Source organism: Aptenodytes forsteri, unplaced genomic scaffold, assembly GCF_000699145.1.
Source record: "Aptenodytes forsteri isolate BGI_AS27 unplaced genomic scaffold, ASM69914v1 Scaffold349, whole genome shotgun sequence".
NCBI classification, from domain to species: domain Eukaryota; kingdom Metazoa; phylum Chordata; class Aves; order Sphenisciformes; family Spheniscidae; genus Aptenodytes; species Aptenodytes forsteri.
In genome coordinates, this window is record NW_008794452.1 from 3,709,061 (window position 1) to 3,725,477 (window position 16,417).

The 16,417-nt window shown below is 38.4% G+C and overlaps 1 protein-coding gene across 1 annotated transcript in view; it reads left to right on the forward strand.

Moving 5' to 3' along the window:
• The first annotated feature begins 4,031 nt into the window (after positions 1 to 4,031).
• The window catches only part of MYPN (myopalladin), a 79,833-nt gene continuing 67,447 nt past the window's right edge, over positions 4,032 to 16,417 (forward strand). Inside the window, exon 1 of the mRNA XM_009290530.2 lies at positions 4,032 to 4,121. The gene's annotated coding sequence lies outside the window, so the exon portion shown is untranslated. The remainder of the gene's footprint in view (positions 4,122 to 16,417) is intronic.

The window sequence follows — 16,417 nt, forward strand, 5'->3', positions numbered from 1 at the left end:
CAACAAAAAAGAAATTTAGGAGAATGACCCTGAAATGACAAATGCTGGAGTGATGCCTTCGTCCTCCCAGGGCGCCTGGAGGACGGCACTGGAGAAGAGCAGAGCTGGGTGCGGGAGGGTGCCGTTAGCTGAGGTGCTCGCTCCGGGGTAGTGACTGCAGCTGTACGTATTCTTGGCTTGGGAACAAGTGAGCGCAAAAAAATACAGCAGCTTTAGAACACTGTTTTAAAATCAAGAATAAAAAAAAAGGAGTATGTTCTGGGGCAAATAACTCCCTCAACGTCTGCTGAGAAGAGGTCTTCGTGATGGCATATTTCTCCTTCCTTGCAGAGTGGTTAAGAGACTTGGCTGTGTGTTGCTATCCCTTATCCGTGATCTACAGAGATCTGCAGAAGCCTCTGCTTGATCTCTGAGGGCAGGAAAAGAATGAGATCAGTGAGCGGGAGGGAGCTGGATCTGCCAGGGAGAAGCAGGAACAAACTGTTCTTCATACTCCAATTACCTGTCATTAACTTCTGACACAACGGACTTCTTCCCCGAGGGTGATCCAGGTGGTGGTGGTGCAGCGTGAGGCAGCAGTGTAAACGCCAGGCCTGCCGCCGGCCCTCCTGGTTCAGGGAGAGGGGTGGGTTGAGGGTGTTCGCTGGACTCCTCCGGCAGAAATGAACGCAGTTTTCCGAGTTCTGCATTCCGGTTACGAGCTTTTCTCAGTGCCAGATCATACACAAGGTGGGCACGTTAAAACGTTTTTTTCACTAGTGGGGCAACTAAAGATAAGTTTACATGCTAGACACGTTTTTTAGCTTTTTTTTTTAGGCTTTTGCTTAGTACTGGGAGGAAAATCCATTGCAATTTATTTAAGTGGACTGGGATGGGAATCCAAACACGGTTTCCTTATTTAGCAGCCTCTCTATAGTCGTTCTGCGATCCACCTTTATGGAGGTCGGGAAGTAAAAAAGGCCAGGACCAGGTATACTTCACAGCAAGTGATTTTGCAAACTATGGGTAAGAAAGGTTCTGTGTTTGGTTTCATTTTGCCCTGTAATGGAAGGCATTTTAAAAAAAACCAACAAATGGGATGTCTTGGTCCAGCCACTGAACACTCCTTTGTGTATCTAAATAGGTAAGATCCTACAGGATTTCTCAGGATTTGCGGTTGTAAATTTATCAGTAAAGATCCAAACCAGAAATACTAAATTCATACACAGAGAAAATGAGACAGCTGCATAGCTGACAAGGGCTAAATGATGCAGCACTTTTCAGGGTAGCTAATACACAGGTTTGTTACTTAAAGGAGAGATGCGAGTGATTTGCCTTTTTCCATTCGGCATGTAAGAATGGAAGGTTAGCAGTAGCTGGTACACGTAGCAAATGGAGGAAAACATTTCATTCATTAGCTTCTAAACTTTCTTTTATTTATGAGACCACCAGAGTAGTAACTGCGAATAAATACAGTGTGAAGTAGATTTTAAATATCGTCATTCATTGTGCAATGTGTCCTCTGACCAGCATGTGGGGATATGTCCATGTACTTGAAGAGAACGTTATATGCCCAGTACAATTTTTACATAGGAAAGTATTTTGGTGTAACTGGCCTAACGCATTAAACAAGAAATATATAAAGCATGAAACAACATACAATGTTGCACAGATCTCAACTTCCTTGTGTAATAGACAGAGCTATTTTATTTAAAATAATTATTTTAGTCCTAAAATCAGATTACAGTAAGTTAAATAATTCAAATGTGTCTTCAAATAAAGTATAACCCATATTTTTATTCCACTTACTACCTATCTTAGCAAATTTTCTGTGCCAAAGAAGCCATATCCTGCCTGTCTTAATGCCTTGAGAAAGCTCCTTCCTTCACGGGGCTAAAGATACACAGGCAGTGGCGGAAAGGGAGTACCTACTCTGATGCCACACCACTGCTTGGACTCCCGGCCACTCGGTACAACCAATTCTGCATCCACTGTCATCAAGTCTGCCAAAATGTGGTTCTGTAGTTGCAGTGGTCAAGAGAACCACAGGTGAGCATGCTTGCACCTCAAAATTCCCAGTGTCCATCCTAGTGCTTGCAAAAAAACCCAGTATTTTGCAGTGATGCAAAATCCAGTGAAAACAAGAAATGTAAATGTGGTTAACTTCAGGGAGGGATTTATTCCTTCTAAGTGCCTTAGCACAGAGGGTTTCCTATTACAATTGCACAGCCTTCTTATTGATGGTCACAACAAGCAGAAAACTATTTTCAGTTGCTCTGCCATTATTAAAATAGCAATGCTTGGCTACTGCCTGGTGATTGCTGTCAGCACAATTGTGGTTTTTAAATTGTATCCCAGTTAATCACCCATTCAGATAATACAAAAATGAAAAAATCATATATAGTGTTAACTAACATATACTTTATGCTTTATTACTGGAAAACATTTTTCAGTTAATATACATGTTTTTGAAGGCTACAGTGTTATGGCACAAAACTTTCTGTATAGCTAATAACAGGGATGGACTCTGCTCTCTGCCTCCATTTTCTCCTGGCAACAGTCAGTACATACTTTATAAACATTAATTCCTCATTTCAAACCCCTTTGTTTTATACTTTGATGTGTCACAGACTACGGAAAATAGAAATGGGTGTCCAGAACAGCTGATAACATGAAATTAGAGATGTCAGCATTTTGCTGTGAGAAATTACTAACCTTTGTGTGAAGCCTTTGTGTAGAATATTCTTGATTAAGACAAAGGAAAGGCTTTAGAATGCAAATAGCCTTACAAACAAGGTACGGTCAGACCCTTTTATGCCATTTCAGTTTTACATTTTATCCTTATATTCTTCACAGTATCAATATTTGGATGTAAGTAATTAATGAAAGTGCCTATGTAGACAGACAGACATAACTTGCACATACACACAGAATACGTTTCATATGCTCTGCTACTTCATAGCTGAGCATGTTTTAGCTCTCTGTCTGCCCACCCTGCTCGCTGTAATGATTCTGGTTAGCTCAAATGCAAACGTGCTTACCAGTAAGACCAATTAACTGATGGTGACATGGTAAAAAAAAATGAACAGTTTTTGACCTGTTTGTGCAGGTAAATCACTGTTTAAATACTAAATCTAGAAGGCAAGTTCTGTGCCTAACTCGAGGCACCTAATTAAGGGAGCTGTTTAAGGATAAGATGAGGAGTCATACCTTCAAATAAGATAAGCAAGAACAAAACCCTGCAGCACCCCATTCCCCTCATCCTCTCAGGACACAAAATATAGCTGAAATAGCCAAAAGAATGCAATTCATAGGATGACAGCTTTAAAGAAAATGGAAAAGCAACAAAGGACAATGATGAATCCTGGACAGGAAGACTACAATGAAGGAAACAAGCTGATCTTTGCATTAGGTATGGAGCTCTTGTCCTCACAAACTCCTGTGTGGATCCAATATCCCTAAGCCCACGCAAATTGCAGCTGTCACTCGGAGCAACTACCCTATACCCTGGCAGTATGGCAGAAGCCACATTAAGTGCCCAGGCACCTTCAGGTTGGGGCTGAAGATGCTGAACATTTTCGAGCATCCCACACACAGGGCTGGGAGTTCAGCCCCTTCCCACATGTGGCACGTTCTCTTCCTGTTGCAATGATGTTTTGCACTATTATTACATGAATTTTTCTGTTATAAATAGATCAGCAGGCCCGGTGCTAACTGAACACCAGGAAATCCCCATGTAATCTTTTTGGTTTTTTGGCTTAAGTGTTGGATGCTGAGACACCAGTCCCCGTGTCATTGAACTGGGCTTTTGGTCAGGCCAAAACTGATCTTTGATTTTTAAGGTGCAATCCTACAGGAATGCAAGATCAATAACTGAGCCAGTTCTGCCCTGCAGAGACCAATTTGAGAACACGCTGAACCTCAGCTTATAAAATAGCAGCTCCAAGTGGTGCCACATGCTGCTGATTCTGACATGACACTGTGTCTTTGCATGGCAGGATGATGAAGCACCCTAAAATTAGCCACCTTACTATTTCGTAAAGAGCAGGCAGAAAGGTAGCTGACTGCACTGAGGAGAACAAAGAGGCACAGGAGAGGACCAGAACTGAGGCTCACACACAGGCTGGTCACAACACTTCATGGTAAGCACTCTTGGCTTCTTTGCAAATTTCCATGTTGGATTGTTTAGTGTCATTTCTTATCCCAAGCACACAGTGACCTGACTGTGAAAGAAGAAAGGTGCTCATGTGAACAGAGGTGGGGTGGAGGCATCTGTTCTCTCACGGGGTTTGGGAGGCAGCACAGGGGAAAACTAACTGTGAAAATGACACAGACCGTCTCTTTTCTTAGAGGTGTGGTGGGAGCTGGCATTTAATTCACAGAATTAAGTTTGTTGTTAATGAAACAGAACTGGGAATGGAAGAAAAAATAGTGCTGGTATGGCAACCAGAAATAGCATGACAAAGCCCCCTCTCTGTTGAGCCAGACTGAATTTTTCCTGATATGCAGCTCGCGCTCTGCCCCATTTGTTGGATGATAAAGTCCTTGGCTTTACGAGGAGTAAGGTTTGAGAGAAAAAAACTTCCAGGCAGTAGGACGATAGGCATGGATGTGTTTGGGTAAGGGAACAGAAGGGAAAAGGTCCTAGACCAGAATAACACTTGCAGATGAGGAGAAAAAGGAAACTGTAAGGAAACATTTGAATATCAGAGGGCACAATAGGCATGACATGAAATGGATGTTAGGACTGATTGCTAGGAGAGAAGATGACACGGCATGCATCTCTAGGAAGCAGAGGACTCCGCCATCAGCTAGGTGTAATAGCCTGTGGCCCTGTGCCTAAACAATTGTCAGGACATGCTGTTTTCTCTATTCCTACGGTAGGAATGTGCGAAGAATAGCTGGGAAGAAAATAATAACTCTGAGGCATAAACTGTGACCAGTATGTTCAAGCTACATCCAGCTGTTTCTGCTATTAGTTATCGCTCAGAAATATGGGACTATTTCGCAACAAAGATATTTTTGTTTAGTAAAGATGGTTGGACAGTACTCTGCAGCTTTTGTGTTTTAATTCAGGAAAAGACTCGTGATTTCACATGTATTACTGAAACCCAGAGGGGCATGATACTGTGAGATCTATTTTAGTGCAGTTAGCAACTGATAGATATTTGGTATAGCATGGACTGAAATGTGGTGTCAAAGTGGTAATGAATCTGTGCCATTTGTATCAACTACAGTACAGGACATCTCTGTTCAAAAAGTGGATTAAATATTCACAGTGGATGAAGACTCTTGGACAGATGGAAAATTAGATTTCTCTTGTAGAGGTTGTTAAGGGGCTCCACAGAAATTATATGTGAGCAGTCAGAGCATGGAGTCCTTGGAGCACTGTAACTCTGAATTTCCTATGATATAAGTCTCAACCTTAGCATTAGAATAAAAGATTTCAAAAAAATTTTATTTGATTCTGGAGACAGAAGGGGAACGTAAGCTGTATGAGATGAGCAATCAAATCCTCATAACTGTGTGAAAAATTGAGTCACTGCTGCTACCCACTGCACAATTAGTATGTAGAGAAACCTATTGACTCCTCATGTTCCCAGAGATCTCCTATGCCAATACTTACTAAGCTCCCATTTAGGAAAGAAAAACTACCACAAACTTGTAATCTTTCGTTTCTGTTTACTGACACTGGAGTTGTGCAAAATGCTGACAATCTTGTTGATTTTTTAATGAGTGATTTAGAGGCTCTTATTTCTCTCCAGAAAATCTTGGGACAATGTTTTTGGGATAATGTTTCTTTGTTTATTTAGTCTATCAGCATACAAAAAAACTGTTTCAATTTAAAACTTCAAGCTTGTAAAGGGGAGGCCAAAGCAACTATATATAATTTGGAAGCAGAAACAGTAGAACAGGCACCTGTGCCAAACCTCCATTGCATTTAGCAGGCTTTTTTTTCTTGGATAGGGAAGGAGGTAGCAGTGATTCATCTCCCATGTCTGACTGATGAAAGCTTTCTTGTCATTAATGTCAGCAAGCCACTAGGACACCACTAAATATGATCACTGGTCCCAATCAGAAATGATCATTTGAGGGGCACTGGATAGTCCCCACTTAACACACATATATTTACTTTCATAAAAGAACAATAAAGGGCTATTTCCAGCTTCTGGGCAGGGTTCTAGAGCAGCAAAATTACTCTTAAACATACATAGACATAAATTTGAGAGTAGTCCTAGGGCTTGGATCCCTGGAGATTCAAGAGAGATCGTTCCCAAGACTGTCTCAGGAAAAGACACAGCATTTCCACAGTATCCAGCTGAGACATAGCAGCTTCTCTTCACCCCATGAGCCAGTGGAGACATCCAAAACCAGACACATTACTAGCAGGAAAGTCAGCTTGAAACTCCAATTTCATCAGAAAACACTTCCACAACATTTTTTAGCCAATAGACAAAAATATTGTGCCCAATATGATAAAACTTTTGCAAATACAAACAATCCAATACAAACAATATTGTATGCTTCTAAGCTTGCAACAAACCCAGCCAGGCAAACTGGCTCTTTAATAGACAATATAAAAATTACAATTTAAATTCCTTTGAGTACAACTTTTTTTTTTTTTAAATAAATGAATGAAAATAATGCTTATTTGGCTTTATGGCCAAGTGTTTGCTTTGTAATAAGCAGCATTAGGATTAAAAATCACTTTTCCTGAGAGGCAAATGACAAGTGATCTTTATAATTTCTCCTGACCTCTTGTACAAGTTTGAGCCTCTAAATAGCTCATCACCATTATAAACCTGTTTGGGTTATCTTCTGAGTTTAGAATAACCATAAGCAAATGAATGAAATAATGCTTATTTGGCTTTATGGCCAAGTGTTTGCTTTGTAATAAGCAGCATTAGGATTAAAAATCACTTTTCCTGAGAGGCAAATGACAAGTGATCTTTATAATTTCTCCTGACCTCTTGTACAAGTTTGAGCCTCTAAATAGCTCATCACCATTATAAACCTGTTTGGGTTATCTTCTGAGTTTAGAATAACCATAAGCATTAAAATAGTCTGTTTATAACTATAATAATCCCTACTGGCTTCCCTGCAGAATTATAATAGACATGAACCTAGAAGCTTTTTGTTTATAACCATTACAAATAGTTGTAATTTCCAGCGAGTTATATCAGCAATGATGTCTTAAGAATCTAGTATTTGGGATTACAGTGTCTGCACATTTTCAAGTCAAATTTATGAAAATTGTTATCTTTTGGCTAAGATTTAGTTTAGAATAGTTAATGGCAATGCATAAAATTTTGAAGTCTTCACTTTAAAAGTTCCTACACCATTAGTTTTACAGCTAATTTTGACTGGATACAGAACTCACTATTTGCACAAGTAACAACAAAACAGATAGTGTTATTACCACAGGAAGTTATGAGAAATACCATTGGACAAGTAGAATTAAAATGTTCTTTAAAATATAATTTAAATTTACATATTTTGAAGTGAGATTAAAAAGCTCAAGAATTACCAAATAGATTTATAGCTGTATTTCAGGAAAGTTATATTTTTTAAAATATTTGAGAAATTAAAGATTCAAATACCATCCTTGCCTCTGCCATAATTTCTTTGGACATATAGTGATCAACATAAAAAGAATAAAACCGGAAACTAATAATATATTCATCGTCACATATTTTCTGATGTAAACATTTGGCTGCATCAAATCCTGCATCTCAGTATCTAGACCAGAGAGATCTTCACATCTCTGCAAAAAAACCAAAGGTTTTCTCTTGCTCCACATAAATAGAGAGCAAGTGTTTCAGGATTAGGAAGCATACAGTATGTAAAAAGTTTCGTTCCTAAGTTTTTCAAAACCAGGAAAGGAAACAATACTGCTCGGAGCACTGTTATCCCGCCTTAAGAGTTTCAGTAACACAATCAAAAGGAGCCCATGGGAGGGCACAGAAAGTAGCTATATCTGCAAGGTGGAGACTGTTATAAAAGGCCTCATTCTTGGGAATCAAATTATTCATTGGTTCTTGGGTTTTAAACTTTATTATCTTGACTAAAGCTGGGAAAACGCTGGAAGTTCTTCCCACTGAGTTCTTTCTCTTGGCCCTCCCTGGCCAGTAAGTCAAAGCCGTCGTTTTCCCTGCTTCCCTTTCCTCTAGGTCAAACGCTCAGATGGGTAAATTGTTTCTCAATGCAAGTCAATGGAACTAATGCCAATTTAAACTAGCTGAGTCTTGGGTTTATATCACAGCTCAAAAACCCACAACTGAGTATGTCAAGTATGAAAAAATACATGTTTATACTCCTTTCATGCAGTGCAGTCAGCAAACTGAAATGCATTTCACGTAAACTCTATCCATCACAGCATGATACCAGCAGTTCTGGCTCCTCTTACTGCTCCAGCCCCCACTTAAACTTCTCTATTCACTCAAACACCTTAAATCCTATTCAACAGCTCAATACACAACAAAACAAATCTGCTCTATACAGTTGGAATAGTTTTCATACACGATACCCATGGTTTATAAACACTATGGTTGAGACATTCTAAAGTATGTCTTTTCAAAATATGTATTTTGATTTTCAAAAAATGGTGAGTAAAGATTTAGGTGACTGCCTCTAGTCACTCAAATGGCAAAATCTTGGCCAATATGAAGTTACATAAACACCCCAAATGAGAATATACAACTGGATCTACACAGGTAATCCCTTAGCTTTTCAATAAATATGTAAGAAAATTGAAAGTATATCTTTTTAACTATTTAATGAAAACATAGACTTGGTCTTTATACCCTGTCTTTGAATTTCCAAACTAGTAAATATTTCTTTATAAAATAGATGTTTTCTTGATTACTATGTTGTCCTGATTTAACATTAAGCATATACTTTAGCTTTTTACATTGCATTATGTCTAAAATTTAGTTCAAATATCGAGTTTCCACAGCCGCACACCACCAATTAAGCATGCCAAAAAGATTTTGTTGTGCTTTAAGAGGCCTTTACTGATTAGATTAAGTGAAAAATACTTACCATATTTGCATTTTCTTTCTAAGTGTCACAGTATGGAGTCTTGAATATTCTTCCTTTTCTAAAGCAAAAAGAAGTGAGACATTTAAAAAAGCATTTTCAAAGGCACCCTAGGCAGAAAGAAAATTCCTTTTTATAACTTGTGTGATAGCACATGGCATTACTATATGTCACCGATGTACCAGTTGGTCTAAACTTGGCTTGTAATATGTATGGTTTATCAGATCAGAATATATTTTTAAATCCTGTGATATATCTTTTGACTCCTTCCATTGAGTAAATTGGTATTTTGACTGCTTGGAAATTAGATGGTTCTGGAGACTGACAACTGCATAAGCAGAATGACTGGCTTAAATGTGGTCTGGGAAAGTAGTCATAAACATTTTTGATTACTAGGTAATCTATTTGAAATGAATTAGACATCTTATTTAGTCTTATTTAATTTCCTATTAGAAATGGTATATCCTCCTCTCTTTCTCTCTCTCTCTCTTATATACTTATGAAAAAGTCACGTTTGGCATAGTTAACAATTTGCATAGCTAGTCAGAATGGCCAGTACCTCCTGCTATTGTTGCTCTGAGGTAATTTTCTGGGTCATGATCCTTACTTTGGTAAGCGAGCTTACATCATCTGAATATCACTGGTTCTTTAGCAAGACAGAGTGATTCTGACACTTCTGGTGTTTAATAAGCTGGCACTATCAAATTACTTTCATTCTCATCTCTGTCCCTTCTGGAAGTTTGCTTGTGTTTTGACAAAAAAGACCCTTATTTTAAAATTAATTCTGTCAGTAAAGTTGTATCCTAAAAAAACCCAGGTTTTTTGAAGCTTCATCAGTATCTATAGATACAATTTTTGCAGTGCATCTTCATATAAATTTTTACAAACTATGTTATAATGCAAGTCAGTTTAAAATTACAATGAAAAAAGCAACATTTAAAGTGGGAAGGTGACTCAGTGGCCTGAGGGAAGGCGTTCCAGACAGATGAGGCAGCATAAGGGAAAGAGTGCCAGAATCATAGGGAGGGGCTGGTAAACTGATCTCAAGTGTGCATAATAAGGTGTCACACTAAAGTGCTGGTAAAACAGTAACTATTTCTCAAATCAGTCATTTAATGAGATTCAGAGTTTGGGAATGATATCCTAGTTATGTTTTCATTACAAAATGGCACTGTTTTAATACAAAGGAGGAAAATTTTAAAAGCCGTAGAACTTCCGCAGAAGTTGTTTTTTTCCCTTGTCTGTACAATCAGAGAGCTGGGCAGAGTCAATGCTTTCTGAATGCTATGCACAAGGGAACAAATAATAGCAGCTAGCACTCATTCTCCTAGCTATAACCAGACAACACGATCCCCCTAACCCCACACGCCATTACTGCATTTTATTTGTTGGCACAAAGGCTGCCATGCTTTTCTGCTGCCACCATGTGTCGAGATCAGAGGTTTCATGTAAGTATGGATATAATCTCTCTTCCCCAGCTGTGGCCCTTCAAACTGACCATTTCTCAGTTCATCCTGTTGCACCATTGTAATACACTATATACAGTCTCTCCTTTCCATGGAGGTTGCTTCTGTCATATTTTAGCAAACTGTTACCAAACTATGCTCTCCTGCTACCTAATCTATGCATGTCAGGCTCTCGTCTTTAGTTAGTTCCTCTAGTCACCTCACTGAACAATCATGTTGCTGTCCTCCAAACTGTTTATCCCAGGCCTACCTAGCTGAGGTGATCCAATCCAAGTTCTGAGATGAGCTGACTGCCATGCACATTGCTGATAAACCACTGAAACTCTTATCTGAGTGTGCTTGGAAAGCAAGAGGTCTCAAGATATTATTTTAAAAATGTAGACTATCCATGAATGCCCTCTCCTTATTCTCTTCCAGCAACAATCCTTTAAGACATTCTAATTAGGGGAGTATCTCATGAAGTATAATTTTGGCAACTAAGTTATTGAATGTTTTGTCCTATTAAACATCTGACTAGAGCTGATTTTCCCCACAGGTCTAGTTGTCTATAACAGGCGCTAAAGCCTCTGATGCTCAAAACACCAGCCATTCATTCTGGTTCTGGTTACTCTAAAATCCTAAAGGTCCTGATCTACACTACCTGAGGCTGAGTTGCCTCAGGCTCCTGCAAGCTGCCTGGTCCTTTGTGTTTAATTTGCTGTAGGCCTCAGGGCCTCTAATATAAAACAAAGAAATACACTGGAAAGCCGCTCTACCTAATTAGAAAAAAGATACTGAAGATACCTATATTTTATATAAATGGTATATATGTTCTTAGTTCAGACAGAAGGCAAGAACCTCTGAGTATATTTTCCTCATTACTGTGCAACTCACATTAATCAGGTTTCCACAAATAATAGCCACACTTATTTTGTTCTTTTATGTTAAAAGCACTTAGAGATGGACTCTCAGTGAAGTCTCTCAGTTCTTTAAGGATTTTGGAATTTATTTGTAAGTAGCCTGGATGAAATTCTGCTCTCTGTTCTAGATGTGTAGTGCCATTTAAGTGATAAGAATAAGGACTGCACTGTAAATCTCTGTTTGATGAATGTGTAATTGGAAATAGAGACTGTGTGGTTACAAAATACGCCTCCCTAGACTGACTCTTAATCCACTTTTAAAAGTACAATCCATAATGTGTTGTTGTGTTAATCTCAACCCCAAGTCAAAAGCATTCATGTATATGACCCTGTCTCTGGACAACAGTAAGCGGTTAACAAAGGCAGGCAGCGTAGATGTCAGGTCTGCTTAATATCAACCATAGAAATAGCTACCATGAGAAAAACAAATTAAACTTTTATTACAATACAAATAAAAGGAGAAAAAATTCAAATAATCAAAATATAAAGTATATAATATGGCTTTCACTTTAGTAACGTTCCTGTATTTCCTTTTCCTTTAGATTTAGGTAACAAGGTATCTATCTCCACTCTTTGTACCAGTCCCTCTGACAATCTGTTCAGTTGGTATTAATCGTGGCCATAAACATCCTTTTTAGATGTTTTGGAGATATATGTTCTGAAGAAAGGTGAAGAAGCCAATTGAAATGGATAGATCTGTAGCTGCTAGGGTCTAACCCTGTTTTATCTGAAGAACAAATTAGACAAGCCACGAAAAAGGGGAGAGCAAAACCCAGAAAAGAACAGCAAAAGTACAAACACAGTGTTTGGCTTAGTGCCCTCTCTTACATATAATCTGAGGAAAACAAGTCCATCGTTGTATCAGCTACAGCAAGATCTGGCAAACCTGTACCAGTATCAGACTGAATCGGTGCCAACTGGTGCTCTCTTAGTTGGAGACTTGAAACAACATAGCAAAATTAGTCTTGTCTGCTAAGGCAGGTTCTTGTTAAAAACAAGAGAAGGAAAGACATGAAAGACAAGAAATAAAGTGAGGAAATAAAAGAATACAGGGAAGGAGAGGGTCATAGTAGGAATGCAAATCTCACATATCGCAGAGTGTCCCAAATTAGGTGAAGACAGTAGAACTGGCATTATCAGATCCCCTTTTATGGTCGGTTTTGGACTAGTCATGCCTCGCAATCAGGACAGTGAAATCCTATAGTATCAGAATAGATCCTGTAGTCTCTGATGATGCTGATGAGTAGTAACCCTGACTGTAAATCTCACACGTTTCAGTCAAGCTGGTTTTTTGGCATCAATGTCAATTCAAGCTTCCTCCTGCTTCACTTGCCCAAAGAAAATCATTAATTGAACAGCACATCCCCTTGATATTTTGTTCATCAATCAAACCCAGTTTCTGGGTTGTTAATTTTAATCCATTGATTTCTGATCTTGTGTTTCTGTTGATTACCAGACATAGTCTCCACCAAGTCATTGGATTTTATAGATAGGAGTCCTCGTTAGTATTATCTCAACTTGTTCTGTATTTGATTTTTTTTAATGATTTTTGAAAACAATCTTATATAACAAGTTGCATCAAACTTTTGCTGCTTTGGGCAACTGTCAGTCTCTATATGTCAGTATTTGCTGTGTGCTCTACAAATCATTGAAGTCTGGTAGCGCTGACCCCAGAAAGAAGGCTGATGTGAGCCAAAATGCACCCAGAGATGGTAGTAACTTCAAGGAGATCCTACTCAGCCATGTAAGCACTTCCAGGTAGAGCTCATGCACTTTATATTTGAACCATAAAGGGAAACTATCCACCTTAAAATTTGAATGCTAGCAAATTAAACAACCCAGCTGCTTGTAGAATGTTGTTTAGATATCCCAACTTAAAAAAATAATTTCCCTTATAAAAGGAAGAATGTAGGAGAACCTAATAAAATATTAACTATACAGGGAACAGTAAAATGGTTGTGAACAGACACTTTTTGCTAACTCTTTTGTATGACAGGCATCTTTGCAAGTTGACCAAGTTCTTTGAAATGCTATTATACAAGATAGTATTGTACAATGGATAATACTGCACAAGAAAAAAAAAATCATAATTTAAAATAAGGACACAGTGTCCTCCATGTTTTTTAGGCAGGGAATCCACCTTAAAGAACCTGACACTTCTACAGTTGAGCAAAAGTTTTTTACAAAAAGGGGATTTTACAAATCCCCTTTTACAATTGCCACCCATAACATCAATTATTTCATGTTCTGGGGATTATCTCTGTGTTTTATAGAAATCTTTATAACATTTTTCAGCTGTACCATTTCTACTGCAACAAAGCAAAATAATGGTATATTTTTACCTATTGATTCATTTTGAAAAGCAAATAGATGGAACATTGGATGAAACTGGATGAGGATAGTACAAGAGATTGTGGCTCTGTGTGGATGACTGAAAGACTGCTTTCATTACTGTGGTTATAACTAACTTTTTGGAAACGTCTGACTCGTCTCCTATTGATGCTAGTGATGGAACAATCACTGATTTAATTGGAAATAGCATCAGGCCCCATAAATTACTAGTACATTTCATCTAAGTAATTAAGGAGACTGAAAAATCCTGTAGTAACACTCAGGCAATACTCACATGCGTGCTGCCCTGCTAAATGATAAAGCCTGTTTTGGGCTGGGTGAAAAAGAAATAGGCACTGAAGGAATGTTTCAGCATTATTATTTGTGCCTTCTACAGAAAAGAGCTACCATTTCTTTCATCCTTCTGATATGTCTCCACTTCTAAAATTAGAACCTGAGTTAGAATCACACAATACCTGGCAGGCTCATGCTAAGAGATGCACTGCATAATGATACGAACAGAAAATACCCAACTCATATTATCTTACACAAGGTTTGCAAATCACTATTGAACTAGCTTTACCAGAAACATCCAGAAAATTGCTATTAACACTTTTCTTACCAAAGGAATTATGGCCTTAAGATAATTCATTAAAGTCTATAATCTAAAAGAGAAATAGGGTTTGCCACTGCTGTTCAAATTACTGGACCTTTAAATGTAATACCACAAGCAGCAACTAGTTACTGATGCTTCAAGAAAAGACATCATTGCTATTGTCCAAAGCTGCACAGGTAGGGAGCAATTCACTGCCCTTGGCATAAGTTAGTATAACTAGGCTAGTATAATGAAAGACAAAGTGGTTACCCTATGAGTAAACGTTCATATTCGACCAGCAACACGGTTACAGGGCTGCTAAGCCTCTCTTCTGAAGTTACTCCTTCAGCCCATTAGAGCAAACTTGTCTAACTCACTGTCTATTTCATACTCCACGTTAGAAAGAAATGAGTTCAGCCTTGGTATGAGCCAGACCAGTGGTTGGTGGGATGCAAACTAAAAGTGGGTAGTAACCCTGTGCTCCACAGGGCTCCGGAGAGATCTGCAAAATCACTACCTCACTAGAACTTGACTGCAAAGAACTTTAAGGAAGCTTTCAAAGAAATGGAACATTTAGTATTTTGGTTCCAGAATCTCCAATGGGAATTTTAAAAAAACACAACCTAAAACCCTATCAGAAATCTAGGACCAATTACAAAGACAATATTAATATTTTTGACAGTAATTTGGAATCGGGTTACAATCACGGGCAAAAACCTGGTCTTGTAGAAAATCTTGCTTAGACATGGTGAGATTTTTTCCTCCTTTTCCAGTTTTCCCCATCTCTCCACATTTTCTGTTTGTGAGACAGCTGTATAAACACCATCTTCCTGCTCTGTATAACTGAAGGTCACATGTGGTAGTCACAGGAACACAATGATTATTGCTGCTATTGTGCATATTTATGGGCAGTAACAGAGTCTGCTGTTGTATTGTATATTGGGTGTTTCCCAATCATCACTCAGAAAAAATGCAATAAAACTGGTATGCAAAAGGTGGTTTTTGTGTCTTTTCTCGAAACTTTTTCTTATATATGAAAATTGAAGACACAAGTGTAATTATTAGTATGATATCACTGTTTCTTTTGAATGTCTTTTCTTTTGTAGACTGGGCTTTAATAAAGTCCATATGAAACCTGTAATTGTATCTTATAGGCAGTAAGTATTTGATTTTCAAAAGCATGTACTGTGTTACTCTAAATCAAGAGCAAATTTCTATCGCGTTGCACAGTACCTTCATTGGCTTAATGACAAGGATTCCATATGCTTTCGCGAACCCATTTGTGACAGCATGGTAAGAAGTTATTACAACATACCTGACACCAGCTTTTCTTGCTATCAGTTGGAGCCCTTTGGATGTGAACCCCTTTGTCAGCCTCAGAGAGACAGTGGGACATGAGTTTGCTGGGAATCCAAACACTGATTTGTCATTTTTACCATTTGTGTATCAGTTCCTGGTCTCCACACAAAGCTCCTGGAGGATCTTCATTTGTACATTCCCAACTGTAATTCTCAGAATATGCAGATCTTCTTCACAATAATATATAGTCTAGTTGTACCTCGGTGTCCTTTTAGAGCAAGGAAATTGCCCGCTATTGCGTGAATGACAGTCTACTTGCTTTTTGCAATATAGAAGCAGTGCTGGACCATCATTTTCTTTTTTTGTTTGTTTTTTTTTGCCAATGTGATATATAGAATATATCAACTCGCTCTGGATCTGCCTCAGCACTCTTGCCTGTCCCTTGCAGAAGCAGACATGGCAACAGCAATCTGTATTTGCCCATCAGCCAACACTTTTAGTACAGAATCACAACCTGCAACATGCACATCATTGCCCATATCTTTAATCATACTGCAAACTCCTTCTATTGGTTTAAAAATTAAGCCAAGAGATTGATCAGCTGTAAAACAGAAAAGTCTTTCTCCTGTAGACACTGGTGGCACTTTCTAACATCCCGGAATAAACACACTGAGCACTGTTATGTTCTTCTGAAATAATGACAGAACAAAGGCAAGAGGACATTAGAATGAGCTTTCATTACCAGAGCCGCTGCCATGTGAGGAAGTATCGCAAACTACTCTTGTAGGCAAAGATACCCAAATATATCC